The following is a 17,913-nucleotide window of genomic DNA, read 5'->3' as shown; positions in this document are numbered from 1 at the left end:
TACTACTACTACTACTACTACTACTACTACTACTACTACTACTACTACTACTACTACTACTACTACTACTACTACTACTACTACTACTACTACTACTACTACTACTACTACTACTACTACTACTACTACTACTACTACTACTACTACTACTACTACTACTACTACTACTACTACTACTACTACTACTACTACTACTACTACTACTACTACTACTACTACTACTACTACTACTACTACTACTACTACTACTACTACTACTACTACTACTACTACTACTACTACTACTACTACTACTACTACTACTACTACTACTACTACTACTACTACTACTACTACTACTACTACTACTACTACTACTACTACTACTACTACTACTACTACTACTACTACTACTACTACTACTACTACTACTACTACTACTACTACTACTACTACTACTACTACTACTACTACTACTACTACTACTACTACTACTACTACTACTACTACTACTACTACTACTACTACTACTACTACTACTACTACTACTACTACTACTACTACTACTACTACTACTACTACTACTACTACTACTACTACTACTACTACTACTACTACTACTACTACTACTACTACTACTACTACTACTACTACTACTACTACTACTACTACTACTACTACTACTACTACTACTACTACTACTACTACTACTACTACTACTACTACTACTACTACTACTACTACTACTACTACTACTACTACTACTACTACTACTACTACTACTACTACTACTACTACTACTACTACTACTACTACTACTACTACTACTACTACTACTACTACTACTACTACTACTACTACTACTACTACTACTACTACTACTACTACTACTACTACTACTACTACTACTACTACTACTACTACTACTACTACTACTACTACTACTACTACTACTACTACTACTACTACTACTACTACTACTACTACTACTACTACTACTACTACTACTACTACTACTACTACTACTACTACTACTACTACTACTACTACTACTACTACTACTACTACTACTACTACTACTACTACTACTACTACTACTACTACTACTACTACTACTACTACTACTACTACTACTACTACTACTACTACTACTACTACTACTACTACTACTACTACTACTACTACTACTACTACTACTACTACTACTACTACTACTACTACTACTACTACTACTACTACTACTACTACTACTACTACTACTACTACTACTACTACTACTACTACTACTACTACTACTACTACTACTACTACTACTACTACTACTACTACTACTACTACTACTACTACTACTACTACTACTACTACTACTACTACTACTACTACTACTACTACTACTACTACTACTACTACTACTACTACTACTACTACTACTACTACTACTACTACTACTACTACTACTACTACTACTACTACTACTACTACTACTACTACTACTACTACTACTACTACTACTACTACTACTACTACTACTACTACTACTACTACTACTACTACTACTACTACTACTACTACTACTACTACTACTACTACTACTACTACTACTACTACTACTACTACTACTACTACTACTACTACTACTACTACTACTACTACTACTACTACTACTACTACTACTACTACTACTACTACTACTACTACTACTACTACTACTACTACTACTACTACTACTACTACTACTACTACTACTACTACTACTACTACTACTACTACTACTACTACTACTACTACTACTACTACTACTACTACTACTACTACTACTACTACTACTACTACTACTACTACTACTACTACTACTACTACTACTACTACTACTACTACTACTACTACTACTACTACTACTACTACTACTACTACTACTACTACTACTACTACTACTACTACTACTACTACTACTACTACTACTACTACTACTACTACTACTACTACTACTACTACTACTACTACTACTACTACTACTACTACTACTACTACTACTACTACTACTACTACTACTACTACTACTACTACTACTACTACTACTACTACTACTACTACTACTACTACTACTACTACTACTACTACTACTACTACTACTACTACTACTACTACTACTACTACTACTACTACTACTACTACTACTACTACTACTACTACTACTACTACTACTACTACTACTACTACTACTACTACTACTACTACTACTACTACTACTACTACTACTACTACTACTACTACTACTACTACTACTACTACTACTACTACTACTACTACTACTACTACTACTACTACTACTACTACTACTACTACTACTACTACTACTACTACTACTACTACTACTATATCGATAAGTTTAGTTAACTTAGACATTTCAATGAAATGTTATAAAAAATAACATATAATTTTTCTTTTACTTTGATTTTTAATAAAAACGCGATTTAAATATTAAAAAAATTAAAATTAGCAATAACAGTGCATAACCATATATTCTACATTCCTCCAGAAAGTTCCATTTTTTTCCGAATTCCAATTGAAATAGTTTCTTTAGTTTAACAGCACTTTAAAACAGGCGAAGAATTTTTTGACGTGTCCACTTGTTTAGTGCGTACCGAACGGAGGCTAAATGTCAACTGATGTCCAGGCCACCCTAGAGCAGGTATATACCTGCCCTGTTCGGAATTTTGTTCTAGGACTATCTGTGAACAAGATCTGAACGTAAAAAGACGAAAATATAAAACTCAAAAATTTTCGACGTGTCCACTTGTTTAGTGCGTATACGCACTAAACAAGTGGACACGTCGTTTCTGTGAATTCACAGAAAAATTACTTGTTAATGTGTAATTTCTGTTTGACAACAAAATTTTTATAATTACAATAAAAGAAAGTAGAATTTTCCTTGAGCTGCAATAAAGTTTATTATGCTACACTTCACATATACCTGGCTTGTTTAGTAAACTAAAAACTGTTTTTTAAAAAAAAAATTCTCTTAGTCAGATAAACAACAATTAAGTTTAAAAAAGACAAGAGGAGTATTTAGGATATTTAAGTTCTGTTTTTTTTCTGTTTTTATGATATAAAAACACAATAACATTTTGTTTAAAAAACAATTTTTTTAATGCAAAAAATTACATTCATTCGTGTTGCTATTTTACTGGAGTATTAACTTAACCTACTTATCCAATTTAACCTATATCATCATTTATTTATATATGAATGATTAATGTTATTATGCATATATAGATGCATGTATATATATATATATATATATATATATATATATATATATATATATATATATATATATATATATATATATATATATATATATATATATATATATATATATATATATATATATAGGGGAACAAGGGGTAAGATGACGAATGGGGCAAGATGAAAACATTGTTATTTTCAAAACTCAAATAAATATGAAATCTGACTGTAGCTAAGAGGGAAGTAGATTACATCTACTAGATTTATTTATGCTTTCTTTATAAATATTATTTTCGGAATCAAAGATAATTATTAAAAAGGTTTTTCCTATATTAAAGAAGAAAAAAATTTATTTCACCATTACATCACCAGCCAAAGGTAAGCAAGAATTTCTCATTTAGTTAGTTCAATTTGAAAGCCATACAAGTAGCATTAAGCTATGATAACTTATTTATGTAAAGTTCTGAGTCATTTTGAAGATTAAGTACCCTAAGGGCAAGATGAACGGGGCAAGACGACTCGTTTGTCGTTTCGCCAAAGTAAATGTTTTACCATAAACCTGTACTGTAATAACTTTTGTGTAGCTTAGACATTATTACATTGCTTTATTATGCACTAAAATATTTATTTTGTTGTGTTGGATTTTGCTAAAAACTGATTAGCAGACTTTTTTGCATAGCTCAATATAAATATATAGTTTAATTGCTTAAAAAATTACATGACCGTTTGCATTAAATATCTTATTAACTAGAATTTATGATGTCGTGTTAATTGAGAAGGTAATTGTATAATGGTATTTACTTTTTTCAAAGTCGCCATCTTGCCCCGCAAACGGGGCAAGATGATAATTTGAGGTAACTTCGGTTAATGAGTTTTTTCCAGGCTTTTTTTAGTTTTTATATGGGTTTTTTTTATACATATGTGGCGCATAATAATTTTTTTTGCACTTTTTGATAAAGTTTTACTTATTGAAAGAGTTATTGAATAAGATACAAGTGCTTTTTAAAAAGTTCGTCATCTTGCCCCATGTTCCCCTTTATATATATATATATATATATATATATATATATATATATATATATATATATATATATATATATACATATAAGATACATGTATATATACATAATATGTAATACATAAATATATATACATATTTATGCATATGCTTCTTATGAATTATATACATATACAACTTATATAAACTTAACTTCATCATAAAATTTTTGTTTTTGTTTATTGCTACGCTGTTATATAAAAAAGTTTCCATCAATTTAGTAAAAACTGGAAAAGTGCGTAAAATCAACAAAACCCGCAGCTAATTTATGATTTAACTTACCCCAAGCAATTTGATGCAACTTACCCCATAGGCATCATAATCACTCTAATCATTGTATATAATTATTTATATTGAAAAAATCAATTTTTTTTAGCTTTTCGTGTTATAAAAAGTTTTTTTTAACTTACCATTACTTTATTATGGTTATATACCTCTAAGTTTAAAGTAAAACCCAAAAAAAACTTCAAAATCAAAGTCTAGAATTATTTAAAAAACCATTCTTTAAACCGCTTTGTTTCAACTTACTCTTCCCAGACAGCCTACGACACTGGGCCAGAATTCCGGCGAATCATCGAACGCCGTGATGACTAGATTAGTAACGGGCCAGTACAGGCCCGAGTCTGGCATGCTTCTGGCGAGTAGTCGTACGCCATTGCGATGACATTTGTTATTGGGCCAACACTGGCCCAATTGTGGCGGCTACAGAGTTTCGGCCGAATGTCGTTTTGCCATAACCTTCATTATTTTGAATATTTTCTGCGTGATCCATGATGATTTTATAGAAGCGAAGCCAAATGCTTACAAGATATACAGTATTGTGAATAAGTTTTAGCCCACTAATTAAAACTCATATTTTTTTAATTTTGAATAATAGCTTCTGATTATTTTTTAACATAAAGTAATGTCTAACTTCAAACAATACTAAACACTATTTTAACAGACAAAAGCAATATTTATCAAAATTTTACATAGATTTTTGTATTCAGATATCTAACGTGTTTATCTTTATTATATGCTTGGATCAATAACTTGGATCAATTTATACCTGCCGTTTCCATAGCAATTAAATAGACCTTGAGAAAAAAACTTTGAAAAAAATTTAAGATAGCTCTCAAAGAGGCGTGGGCACAATCTAATTTTTAGGATGTTTAGAATGATGTTGAATGAGGATGATTTATAAAAAGTTGCGGTAGTCAGAGCTAACCTAATCACGCTTTAACCCCTAACTGATACTTTTTAATACTCGATTACCAGTTCTGTCGATTCCCGAACAGTTCTGTCGGGTATTCTGTGATAAAGGTCCATTTTGTTCAAAAATAATTGATAATTCTAAAAAAGTTACCGAAAGTAATAGCCATAACATCGTAATAATCACATTTTCACTTGAACTTTTGTCAGTTAAATAAAATGTAATATATTTCTTCGCACAACTCACGCCAACCTTTTGACAAAATAACTCTATCTCAACCTTTATTTGAAATGCTCCACTCTGATTGGTTGTTACAAAAAATCCAAGATAAACCAAAAACAGCAAAAGCGATCGTAATGCAATGCATGTGTGTTGTCAGAATTGTTTCCTTTTCCGTTTCTTGAAATATTTCGAAAATATTAGCTAGCCAGTCAAATGCTCTGCCATCACAAAGTCTAGGCGATGTTAATACTGAAAACAAAGAAAGAAGAGAACGTGAAAAAGAAAATCCAACATCATCTTCAGATCCAGATAACTTGCCTTCCCATGAAAGCGAAGCCAAAAAAACAGATGATAAATTGTTTAATATAATTAGTTTGATTTCTTTGCTTAGAGCTAGAAAATTTTTTCACGGCGCACAGTGACCCAGGTTAAGTTAAAAGCGGCAAATATTACCTAACTATTAAATGCATGTACATTAAACATAAACTATACATCAAAATAGGGCATTTTGGGATCAAGGAATTCAAATTAAGAACTTAAAACTATTTCAACATGCACCTATTACCCGTTTCACGCACATGTACGCGTTAAAACGCGCGTTAGTGGACTTATGATTCTAAATTTGTAAATTCTAATTTTAGTAAAAAATTTAGCTTCCTTGACTTTGGGTATATCATTATTTTATCAATACACAAACGTTACCGTACGCGTTAAAGCGTTATAAAAAGCGTTATGAGTGTTTAACACACACACACACACAAACATTTTATAATTCAAAAATAAACAAACTAAAATATTAAAAGCTTTTCACAACTTAAATTACTAAAAAGTTCAGTTCTTCTGGAGGAAAAAAGTTCTTACTTGATAACTCCTGTGTTTTACAAATGAAATGCTTGAGATTTTTGGATCTGATCTAATCAAAAGGTAGTGCTTCTGACCTTTCATAGCGTCAATTTTTGACTTTTGCTGTGTGTAACCTTGCATTTCGGATTTGCTTGTTTAGGCTTTCCTGAGCTTCCTCAAGGTATTGAGCAATCGGCAAATCAAATTGCTTTGAAATGGAGCAACCATTTATCAGAATTATGTGAACACTGGATGGCATTATGTACCAACCATATTTATTAACTATAATTTTAGCTGTATCAGTACAGTAAACTTCAAATTGATCAGTATCAATATGGTACCCACATGACATTGTAATTAGGACAATGTGCATTCTATTTATAACTTCTATATTAACCCCTGTAGTTTCAAAGAAAATCTCAATGTTCTCAAATGCTCTTCTTGAAGTATTTTCATCATTGCTATTACCAAAACCTACTTTGGGCTGGTCAACAATGAGACTCAACTTTTCTCTGAACTTTGATTTAATTAAATTCTTCCTTAAATTTACAGAAAACATCTCTTTTTCAGTTCTGGCTTGAAACTTCTGGTTTTCCATTTTATAAACTAAATGTACAACGAACTTTAACAAAAAAAATAATAAAGTTTTGTACCAATAGAGAATAACCATCAATTCACTTAACAATAATAAATAAGGTGAAATATACATTACACATTGTTGAATTCATAAGCTTTTCTACTGATATATGAACCATTAGTTCAAATGAAAGTTTCATGAGCCTGATAGGTCACTGTTTAGACCATACATTTAATCAGAGAACTCTTGTATTTAGAGTAGCTCCATTTCCTCAGAGCTGAGAGGCATACAGCAGCAAACATTGCTGAATTAATTGATGATATAATGGCCGAATTTAAAATATCACCTTTAAAAAAGTTATTTAATAGCTAGAGATAATGGTGCAAATATTGTTAAGGATATTAAAGATGGCCCATATGATAGCATGCCTTGTTTTTTACACACATTGCAACTAGTAATTAATGAGTGTATTTTTGAACAAATAGTAGTCAAGAATGTCATTGCAAACTGTCTTTCAATTGTTGGGCATTTCAGCCAGCCTCCCCAAGCCTGCCATGAACTTAAATCTCTTTAAGAAGCAAACAATGTTTCTAAGCACAAACTTATTCAAAATGTTCCAACAAGATAGAATAGTACCTATCATATGTTAGAACAAATTTATGAACAAAGGAAACCTCTAACCATATATGCACTTGAAAATGGTAAGCTTCCTTCATTAAATGCAAGCAAATAGATGATTATTGGACACTTTTGTGTTTTGCCAACAGTGTTCGCTTGAGCGAAAGAAATTCTATTGTTTCAAATATTATACCACAGATACAGTTTTTGAAACATTTCATTAATAAAGCTTCAATTGATGACAAGTTCATTGGCCTGGAGAGTACACTAACTGATTTAACTAATTCAATGGAGAATAGATTCAAACAATATATTGATGACTATAACATCATAACAGGAGCTCATGGTGAAATGATAATGTTTCTGAACTATTATATAAGAAATTCAAAATAAAAAAAAATTCCATGTTTTTGTATTTGAGAGAACCAGTTAAAGTGTCGGTGTCAGTATCGAAAAATAACTCGCTATCGGTGTCGATCAAAATTTTGGTTTTGGCACAGCTCTACTTTAAATGCCCAAATCAGCATAAATCAGCATAAATCAGCATAAAATACTTAAAAAAGTCTATTGACATAAGCAAAACTGGAAAAAAATTTTTTTGCCAAAAAATGATAACAAAGCTCTTTTAAAAAATATAGACAAAATATTATTGAAATGGTGCACAGATTCTGTAGCAGTGTTTACAGTTGCGTGATTATAAAGTGTTTTTAATCGATGAGTTCTTGATTAGCCAAATCACATGCAAACTTCATGTAGATTATCTTTTCTGTGATGACGTAAAAAAATTTCTTTTAGAAGAGATTTTTTTCTGCCAATAAATTTTATAAGTTCACGCGAAGCAGTTTTCGCCTTCAGATAATATGTGTGATTTTTCTTTCTTTGTGTACAACGTGAAAAGAGTTTTTTATACACTTAACTTTACTCGGTTGATAAAATTATATAAAATAGCTTAATTGTATTAAATATGATATATAATATAATGGAATATACAATAATATAATTTAATATATTGAAAAATAATATTATGTGATGTAAGATAATATAATCTAATCTATGATAATTTATCATATAGTAATGTAATACAATGAGTACATGAAAATATTTTAAGCTTTTAACATATTCAATTCATTATTTAAATTTTTTCTTAAAACAATGAATCCTTAAAAGTGAATTTTTGTAGATACACTTTATTGCCACTTTTCCTATTCAAATCTTTTGATATAGAACAGTTGCCTTTAAAATCTTTCTCACTGAATTACAATTTCTACATTTCCAGTGCCCTAGGAATATGCTGCATCCATTAAGTTCGTTAAAGCTTTAACATTCTTTCATAATATCTGTAATAACAATTCCATAAGTTTCTGTTGTAGTCTATTATTTTGTTCTTGATTTAGTTTAGAAGTAGTTATATAATATATTTGGATATTTCTGAAACATCTGAGGTTTTTCTAATTATTTCATTCTTAATCAAATAATTTGATGTCAAAGTTTGTTTTTTTTAAAATAAAATGGATGTTTTGCATTTGGATGAATGAAGGATGGATGAATGCATTTAAGAAAATTTTTGGGAATCAGATAAAATGTTTAATTCAGATAGAATCAGATAAAAATCATTAACCTTTCATGAGCTTTGGGGGCCCGTAGAAACTTTCATTAAAAAATAACGTTCGGAAGTTTTTTATTGAATAATTATCTTTACACATGTGGCAAAATATTTAATGTAAAGAAAACTCAGACCTACAAGTCACTCTATATATAGGCGTAGACTCTATTATAAAAACAACTTAAAAATACCCACCCGTTCATCATCATTAGAGCTTTAAAGGAATATATCAACGAACTAATTTAATTCTCAATTTAAATATTATAAGAGCAAAAAAAATTAAATTTCAATCCTTCCATTTGTTTAGGGACCTAACTTTGGAGAATTGAAAACCCACACCAAAGTAAAAATCGAGGAAAAAACTGCAGCCCCTCTTAATCAAAAAATACAAAGGGAACCACTTTCTATTTTTTTCAAAATACCCTCTCCTTTCCATGTCCTTCATTAAACAGAAACGTATTGTTCTATCCTAAGACAAAACCCTTGGATCAGCATTTTCCAACCTACCAAGGTTTAGGTAAGAAAGGAGAGGACGCCGCGCATGTGCACGAAAAATATTCAATTCATTTACGCCTTCCCTTGAATTTAAATAAAATGTAATACTTGTTTGCATAAAGAATCAAAAAAAAAAATCTATCACAAATTTTAATCAGAAATAAAGCGAATCCAGGATGTTACTTATGTCTTCATGAGTATCACCAAAATGACTGCAGCAATGAGGCTCAGATCATCCTCAGCATATTGAAGTTCATCTTTCTTGGCTGAACGAAAGTAGAATCTAAAACTTATGCTAAGTATAAACTTTTACTTTTAAATGTCGTTCGCTGATATTAACAACCAATCAAATGTCGTTCGCTGATATTAACAACCAATCAAATGTCGTTCGCTGATATTAACACCCGACCAAAAAACAATATCCATGAAGTATGCACTAAAATAGCAACTGATGACACTGAATTTATAAAATTATTGAAGCAAAGTGTGTTAGTCAAATTGCAGCTAAAAGCAAGCACTCAGAGCTGTTACATCCGTGACAACGTTTTAAATTCATCATCATTTGTTAACAGTTAATCGATGCATTTACCTCGGGTTGAGGTTCTAGTTTAACTATCCTTGAAAAAAAATAGTTAAACTAAAAACTCGTTTGTCAAACTTTTGTTTTCAAGAATCTTGTTACATACAGGTGATGTTTCAGAATTCTATTAAAGTTACTACAAAAAAATCTTTTATCATACTTAACATATGAAGGAAAAAGAAAATGTCATTTTTTAAAGAAATTTCAAATTGATCATTTTACAACTTTTTGTAACTCTTTTGTGAAGCAGATTGTCTCTCGACGTCGGTTTTTTAGAAAAAATATTCAGGGGTATGGCTGTAAATAGCTGAAAAGGTTTTTTGATATTTTGTGGCTTTATTGTAGCACTTGCGTGACGATCCCTGCTTTTAATTAAAGGAGAATATTTTTAATTACTCATTTCAATGGATTGTTTCGGTTTTTAAACTTGGTAGTTATTAATTAATTATGCTCACATAGGGGAACCTGTTGTACCTCTGACCACTCTTTGCATCAGGGCGTTTTTTTTCTAGACTATTGGATAAATTTAAACCATTCAAAGTTTTTGTGATTCTCTTATATTTTGCGCAAAAATTATACTTTTGACTTTTTTCGCATTCAACCAAAAAGTATTATTTTTGAGCGTTTTAAAAAAGTAGTCAAAAGGTCAAAGGTACAACATGTACGTTGTACCTTTGACCGAGGTGTGTTGTTCTTTTGTCCATAATGTCATTAAGTAATCGTGAATTATTTGGACTATTACAGCTTTGTTATATGTTATAAAGAAATTTCTGACTAATCACATGTCAATGAAAGCTTATATAACCATTTTGTAAGCAATCAAAATTGTCTAAAATAAATCCAAAAAATCAACCCTTACAACTTGGCTTTCCGCTAATTTTTACATGCAAAAAGTAATAACGAACAGTACATCTGATAAATTTGATGAAAATTTTCATAAAAAGCGGCTTCTTAAATTTTGCAAAAAATCAAATTGCAATATGAACCAGTCAAAGGTACAACGACCTACGCTGGTCAAAGGTACACGAAATGGGTTTCTTTAAGAATTATCATCTCAAACCCCTTTTAGGGTTAGAAATAATTATATCCTTAACATAATATTTTACGGTAAAAAGAGTCGTCATAGACTAATATTTCAAATGGCACTTCACGTTTTTGAAAAATGATAATAGTAGACCTACAGGATGGAGTGACTAAAGGTACAACGTGGTCAAAGGTAGAACAGGATCCCCTTCAATATGTACCACACGTAGACAGCATTTTCTACAAAAATTGAAATTCGATATTAATGTCTTGTACCCTTCATGTAAAAAAAAAATCTGCTTTTGTAGTATGACTGAAAAATAAAGTTAAAAGAGATGTAATGGTTCTCTCGCGAATATACAGGGTGGCCCATAATTAGTGTCCCATCTTAAAAAAGCAATTCCTTGAAAACTAGGGATGGAAAACACATAAAACTTTTTGATAAACAATTTATTAACAATATCAAATAAAATTTAAAGATTTTTTTCGAAATGTCGACCATCGGCTTTCACACAAGCTTCAAGACGCTTTGGAAAGTCATCTACGGTGGCACGCAAGTAGGCGGGTGAAAGCGAATCCCATGCTTTTTGAAGCGCTTTCTTCAGAGAATCAATCGTTTTATGCGGTTTTTTGAACGCTTCAGCTTCCAGAACACTCCACACTGAGTAATCCATTGGATTGCAGTGGGGACTACTTGGAGGCCACTCATTGTGCTTGATGAAATCGGGGGTGTTTCGGCCGAGCCAATCTTGCACAATTTTGGCTTTGTGGGCTGGAGCACTATCCTGCATGAATGTCCAACAATGTCTACGAAGCTCCTTTTGACTCCATGGAAGTATTTCTTTGATCAAAACGTCATTCAGATAGTTTTGGGCTTTTACTTTAACGCCTTGTTGAACAAAAATCAATGGTGTCTTCTTGGTGGCACTGATACCCGCGAACACCATTACTGAAAGAGGATGTGCTGGCTTTTGTATTGTGATATTAGGCTTTGAGGAAGCGTAGACACGATCATTCTGCACATTGTGATGTTGTTGAACTGTAAAAATCTTCTCGTCTGTGAAAACGATGTTGAGATGAGCGTTGTTGGCGAAACGGGCGAGGAGATCCTTGCAGCGATCCTTGCGCTTCTGCTTTGATGCCTGAGACAAAAGCTGTGCAGGATTTTTCTTGTAAGCTGTCAAATTTAGATAATCCTTGGTAATTCTTCCAAGAGAACTTCGAGAAATTTGGAGCTGTTTGGCCATTTGTCGCATACTGCGTTCTGGGTTGCGGCGCACCCGTTCACGAACTTGCTTGATTTTTGCATCAGTCACCACGGAGCGCTTTCTTCCTTTGCGTGGACGATCTGACATTGTTCTCAATGCTTTGAAGCGTTGAATTGTTCTATAAACAAGCTTTCGCGGCACTTTGAGTCTAGTCTGGATGTCGCGTGCTGAAACTCTTTTCTCATGAAAATCAATAATACTTTGCCGATATGGTGATGGTCTTGTCATTGCTAAAAAAACAAGTAAAGTGAGTGAAGGCAGCAGTAAATAGATCAAAATATATAATAATATCAAAAACCAAAGCAAAATTAATAGTTTTCCATCCCTAGTTTTCAAGGAATTGCTTTTTTAAGATGGGACACTAATTATGGGCCACCCTGTAACTTGGAATACTTAAGAAATGTTTAGAATGTCTCACGTTTAACGACTTTACTAACCAATCAGCAGATAGAAAGTAACAAATCATTTAAAGTGCAAAACAAATCATATTTGTAACCAGTATGACACTTTTTTTAAACAATCTTTTAAGTCCTTCTGGTTTTAATTTGTTTACTTGTTGAGGGTAGACAAAAATCATGGAAAAAACAAAAAAAAAAAAAAAACCACGGAAAAAGCACAGCAACAAAATGTGACGCGTTCTTTTTAAGATTTTTTTATATTTGTTTTATATGTATATATTATGATATAATTTTAATAAAAATGTTACATTTTGTGGAAGTAAAGATAAAGCAAGTGGTCTCTTTTAGTCAGACTGACTACTTTTCTTATGATATTAAACTAAATATAAAAATGAAAAGCCTCACTTAAGGATTTCATTTGTAAGTGTAAATTTACTTACACTCGATGACTTTAACTTTTTGGTTAACAGAAACAAACTCTTCTTTTAACCAAAAAGTTCGCTCCTGTAACTTTAGAGAGATAAGAAGTGAGTTTTATATTTTCACTTTTTTAATCATAATTTCAAACGTTTCTCGATTTTAACAAAATTGAAAACAAAGATTTTGATTGTTGAATGTTTTTATTAAAAAAAGTACAAACGGTTAGTAAATGGTTCACTAGCAAATTTCATAATAGGACTTTTAAGGAAATATTACGGTGCTATCACAGTCAAGGGAAAGAGTGAAAGGAAAGCATTGTGTTGACCCCTATCATTTTCAGCAACAAAGAAATTTCTTATTAATATTTGACACAACAATTAACATAAATGATTTTTTAAGTAATTGAAGTAATTCCTAAACTTCATTTGATCTTTTGCTGTTTTAAATTTCAATAATCCATTTGCTTTTTAATGATCTTGAACATCATTTGCTTTCTATTGATTTTGAACACATCATTAATTCATCCACGTGGAAAAATAAGGAAATGAAAATGAACACATCAAATCCGAATGTAGTGCGTAGGACAAACTCGAACATATAGGGGAACATGGGGCAAGATGACGAACGTTTTGAAAAGCGCTTATATCTTAGTCGATAAGTGTTCCAATATGTAAAACTTGATCAAGAAGTGATTAAAAATTATCATGCGCTACTGATGTATTAAAAAAACCTTATAAAAATTTAAAAAAGTCTGGAAAAAACTCATTAACCAATGTTACCTCAAATCGTCATCTTGCCCCGTATGCGGGGCAAGATGACGATTTAAAAATAAGTTAATTCCATGATACTATAACTGTCTTAAATATCACGGTATAATAAATTCTAGTTTATAAAATAAGTAATATAAATAGTGGTGTAATTTTTTAAAAAAAATTAAGTTATATATTTATATAGGGCTATGCAAAAAAACCTGCTAATCAGTTCATAGTAAATTCCAACACAACAAAATAAAGCAAATGTCAAACAAAATATTTTAATGCGCAATAAAACAATGTAATAATTGCTAAGCTACAGAAGAGTAACATACAATACAAGTAAATTTGTGTTCAACATACTGCCCACAAGTTAAATGACACCACTGTTCACAGGATTTACACATATCCCAGTCATCATCAAGCAATGGATCATTAGGATCACCATAGATAATTTCACAATACCAACATGAAATTTCTTCAGTTTTGTCAACTATTTTTGAAATTTGAATTTTGGATTTTTTTTTCGCTATTTTTTTGGCTTTGTCATTCTTCTTTCTATTATTAGTTACAGCTGCTGTTTTTTTAAGCTGGTCCTTCTTTTCTCTAACAGCTTTCTTTATTTTTTGCTTCATCAATTTTTCTTGTTTCTCGAGTGCAGCTAATTGAACTGCAGCTTTAAAAAGCGAACTTGTTCCACTTCTGCGTGCTTGAATTTTCGTTTACGGCTAGCACTATTTGTAACCCTACAAGCAATAGAATAAGGTCGAATGTTATCCACAATTAACAAAACAGGATCAGCAATAGTTGTTTTTGTGTGATAAGCGAAGTGCTTTAAATAATCTACAAAAATTTCCTGCGTCATCCAACCAAACTTATGGGCAAAGCCAACTGAATCAAGTGGAGAATTGTCCAAAAAATCATGCCGAATGCTTTTTCGTGGAAAAAAAAAAGCTGGAGGTATGTAAATTCCAACAGCATTCATGCTACAAACTATTGTTACGGTTTTTCAGCAGAAACAACTTTGCCCACTCTTTTAATGCCTTTGATAGAAAATACTTTTGGGATTTTTGTTGGTACAGTGGGTAACCCACTTTCATCAGCATTGAAGATTCTTGAAGGTAAAAATTTATGCGTTCTCAAAAGATCTCGAAGTAAATCAAAAAATATTGCAACCTGTGGGGAGTTAAAACCTTGAATTCTACCCAAAGACATCATTTCAGGAGTTCGTAATGAAATATTGTTGTTGCGTTTCAAAAATCCACTTAACCAGTCAAGACCAGCAATTTTTAACTCCCTGTTAAAATTGTTGAACATTATTAAGTTCTGCAAATTCAAATGCAAACTTTCTGAGCTGTACTGAGGTCATACCAAAAAATCTTTTGCTTAACTCAATTAAATATTCTGCAAGTAATTTTTCCATTTCCATTGAAAATATAGGACGAAACCTTCCATTGCTGATTGGAAATTGATCAGAAGATTTTTTAAGCTAACGCCTCAGTGTTGCTTCTAAAACTCCAAAATTTAAAGCAGCTTGGTTCCTGCTGCAAGCATTGGAATTGAAAGCTTCAATAGCTTGAGTCATGTTCTGCATTGTCCAATTTCCATTGGCACCTCTACTCGTAGTTCTGATATAGTTGCGAACCATTTTAATAACTGCAAATAACACAATAGTATTCAATGGGACTGTCAATTTAAACAAATAACATGCAAATACATGTACCATATTAGAAATATACTTAATATATATATGTGTGTGTGTGTGTGTGTGTGTGTGTGTGTGTGTGTGTGTGTGTGTCTGTGTGTGTCTGTGTGTGTGTGTGTGTGTGTGTGTGTGTGTGTGTGTGTGTGTGTGTGTGTGTGTATAACACAGATTAAATATAACCATAAAGTATAGTTATTAACCCTAATCATATTAGCTATGCTTATTTTACAAACAGATATACGCATAACTAAAGTTAAAATATGCATAAATAATAATATTTGCAACATAATTATTTTTAATTAACTTTAAAGTAACTTTAACTATTGTTCTAAGTTATTTTATTATAATTGTGTTTATTGTTATAAGTTAAACACAACTAGGCAACATGATTTAAGTTGAACAAAACAAAAGGCAGCGTTTATACAGTTTTTAGTAAAACATGTACTTCGGCAAAACGACGAACGAGTCATCTTACCCCGTTCATCTTGCCCCTAGACTACACAATCTTCAAAAATGATTCAGTACTATACACAAATAAGTTATCATAGCTTAACACTGCTCGTATGGCTTTCAAATTGAACAAGCTAAACGAAAAATTCTCGCTTACCTTAAGCTGGTGCGGTAATGATGAATAAAATCAAATGCAAGTAGATAATTTTTTTTTTCTTAATATCGGAAAAACCTTATTTTATACTTATCTTTCATCCCGAAAATAATATTTATAAAGAAAACATAAATAAATCTAGTAGATATAATCTACATCGCTCTCAGCTACAGTCAGCTTTCATATTTAGTTGAATTTTGAAGATATTGGTAGGTCGTCATCTTGCCTCATTCGTCATCTTACCCCATGCTCCCCTACATCCTTTTTGAGAATACTGCTCAGAAATCCCTTTATTGGTTCAACCAAATTTTTCTTAAGGAAAAAATTGGACAATTTACTAGACCTTTCTTCGATACGAATGTGAAGAAACCGGCACTAAAAATCTTCATACTTTTTTTGAATGATGGATTTCTTTTAGGCCTTCTAAAATTTTAGCTTTGGTATAAAAACACTTATAAAGTTTAGCTACGTTCTAAGGTTCGAATTTAAATGTTCCAAACCTATTCAACTTTGTACACTTTTTTTTTTGCAAAATTTGAAATTAGAAATAGGAAAAACGTAGTAAAATACCCCCTAAAAGTCTTTTGACTTTTTAAGGGATATTTGTCACTCATCTATAAAACAAAAAAGCTAAAGGCCCACCATGGTGTATATTTCTCCTAATAATTTTATTTTTTTCACTTTTCATTACGCCAAGCATGGGCTACATCTTAACATTTGACTCTAACAAATCAGGAGATAATAACTTACTTGAGTTTAGGAAATAAAAACTTATAGATAAACATGAAGTAGTAAAATAGTTTCTTTCTAAAACAAAATACAGTTAAAGATTTTCTTTTAAATTGCATTAAAGTTAGGTTTACTGGCCCTGCCATCAGTCTGATCCACCATGTGCTTTACATAATCTTGGATATATCAGCCTTTGTCAACTTCCAAAAGTTTTCCAAAGTATTTTCTAAAAATTAACAATGGAGAAGCTGGATAAGAGAATGAAATTTAGCAAAACCCTATTGTGAGATTAAACACAACTATTTAAAATGATCAATTATTGATGAAAAAAAAAAAGATTAATTAGTATTTAATACTATCATTTCTTAACTTTGCAATGAAACAATCTGCTTAATACTATGATCTCATTCCCATATATTGCATTTTGAAGAGTGCTTGATATTTATTTTTCATTGTCCTATGAGAAACAAGGATTAAAAAATTATCAATGTTAATCCAGCACTTTGTATTTTATACACATTATAATGTAGTTATCATATAATGAAAAATTTAATGGAATTCAAGGAAGAAATTTAAAAAATGACTATAAAAAGTATGGT

At 31.2% G+C, this 17,913-nt stretch overlaps 1 protein-coding gene and 1 pseudogene across 1 annotated transcript in view; one reads left to right on the top strand and one right to left on the bottom strand.

The window, feature by feature from the left end:
* The window catches only part of LOC145194521 (protein NLRC5-like), a 69,518-nt gene that overhangs the window by 6,756 nt on the left and 44,849 nt on the right, over positions 1–17,913 (top strand). The window lies entirely within an intron of this gene.
* LOC149893891 (uncharacterized) lies at positions 14,588–16,039 on the bottom strand (annotated as a pseudogene).

Source organism: Hydra viridissima, unplaced genomic scaffold, assembly GCF_058129835.1.
Source record: "Hydra viridissima isolate aposymbiotic clone 2 unplaced genomic scaffold, HvirCarnegie_v1 scaffold_1, whole genome shotgun sequence".
NCBI lineage: Eukaryota > Metazoa > Cnidaria > Hydrozoa > Anthoathecata > Hydridae > Hydra > Hydra viridissima.
The sequence above is the reverse complement of the archived record's forward strand: the minus strand, read 5'-3'. Positions and strand labels throughout refer to the sequence as shown.